The sequence below is a fragment of the Panthera pardus genome, unplaced genomic scaffold (assembly GCF_024362965.1).
Source record: "Panthera pardus isolate Hobbes unplaced genomic scaffold, ASM2436296v1 HiC_scaffold_8, whole genome shotgun sequence".
In the NCBI taxonomy this organism is placed as follows: domain Eukaryota; kingdom Metazoa; phylum Chordata; class Mammalia; order Carnivora; family Felidae; genus Panthera; species Panthera pardus.
Window position 1 is genome coordinate 127,663,627 of NW_026527013.1, and position 1,791 is coordinate 127,665,417.

Consider the following 1,791-nt stretch of genomic DNA (forward strand, 5'->3'; position numbering starts at 1 on the left):
TTGACATTACTATTACTATATTTGGCCTTAATGGTGGCTATTGCCTAAAGCACTTAATAAGAGTCTTAGTATTAAAGAGAAGTGATAGAGAAAATATGTCCAGTTTAAATATGCTTTAGTGCCTCTTTATTTGCATACAACTCAGCTGGTTTTTTTGGAAGGATTAAAAATATATAAGAAAATTCCAACTCTCCATAAATTTATAAGAAAGAGATACATTAAAATTACCTTTTCAGGGGCACCTGGGTGGCTCAGTTGGTTAAGCGTTTGACTTTGGCTCAGGTCATGATCTCGTGGTTCATGGGTTCAAGTTCCGCATCAGGCTCTGTGCTAACAGCTCACAGCCTGGAGCCTACTTTGGATTCTATGTCTCCCTTTCTCTCTGCCCCTCCCCTGCTTGTGCTCTGTCTCTCTCTCTGTCTCTCAAAAATAAATAAATGTAAAAAAAATTTGTTTTAATTACCTTTTCATTGTTAATTTGTCAGTGACAGATATTCTACAGTGAGGATCTGGGTGAGACTTAAAAACAGATGTTGCTTAAATTTCTACTCTGGACGGAACCTGAAGAATAGGTCTGGGCTCTTCATAGTTAAAAAATATCTGACCTTAAAATTCTCTGTTGAAACAAATCATTTGAAGACCATCATCCCACCAAAGAGTATTCTTTAAAAAATTTTTTTTAATTTTTACTTACTTATTAAGATTACTTATTTATTTTGAGAGAGAGTACAAGTAGAGAAAAGGCAGAGAGAGAGGGAGAGAGAGAATCCCAAGCAGGCCCCATGCTGTCAGTGCGGAGCCTGACACAGGGCTCCATCCCACGAACTGTGAGGTCGTGACCTGAGCTAAAATCAAAGAGTTGGTTGCTTAACCAACTGAGCCATGCAGGCTCCCCCATCCCCATCAAATAATATTCTTAATTTGCAATAAATATACCCTAGTATACATGCTTTTTAAAAGTAGAATATATCTACAGCCAATTAAGCCGACTGTGCTCTTTCCCCATGGGGCCCAGTGTGCAATGGCTGCGAACAGCAGCCTCCTTGGTAGTGTATGCAGCCTGTTGGTTGTACAGGTTGCTCTAAGGGACCTTGGAGACGGTTTTGTTCCAGTGGACATTGAGGGTTGGCCTCATGCTTTCTCCAATCTAGGCTCCAGACAGGTACGTGGGGTGCCTTTGGAAAGCCCCAGGGCACAGTGGCCAGGGTCCACATTGGCCAAGTCATCATGTCCATCCGTACCAACTTGCAGAACAAGGAGCATGTGACTGAGGCCCTACTAGGGCCAAGTTCAAGTTCCCTGGCTGCCAGAAGATCCACATTTCCAAGAAGTGGGGCTTTACTAAGTTTAACGCGGACGAATTTGAAGACATGGTGGCTGAAAAGCGGCTCATCCCAGATGGCTGTGGGGTCAAATACATCCCTAATTGTGGCCCCTTGGACAAATGGCGGGCTCTGCACTCATGAGAACCTCAGCAGTGCCCTTCCCCATTCATGCCCACCAATAAATCCTGCTTCCTGTCAAAAAAAAAAAAAAAGTAGAATATATTTGTACAATTTTAAATCTTTATCCCATAATTCCCCCTTTTTTCTTTTCAGTCACAAGAACTCTCATCTCACACTTCAGCGGCTCATGTTAAATATGTACCACGAATCCTGCACATGCTTCTCACTCTCATGCACTTTCATGTAGACATTTGGTGTACATGGATATATGTACATATGCACACATAGGACTTTAATCATTGATGTACAAATGGGATTTTATTTTATGCAATTTTCTGTAGATCCT

At 41.6% G+C, this 1,791-nt stretch overlaps 1 non-coding gene across 1 annotated transcript; it reads left to right on the forward strand.

Moving 5' to 3' along the window:
• The first annotated feature begins 970 nt into the window (after positions 1 to 970).
• LOC128775782 (small nucleolar RNA SNORA70) lies at positions 971 to 1,103 on the forward strand. The gene has a single exon (XR_008420755.1). It is a non-coding gene; the product is annotated as a small nucleolar RNA SNORA70 (small nucleolar RNA).
• Positions 1,104 to 1,791: the final 688 nt, after the last annotated feature.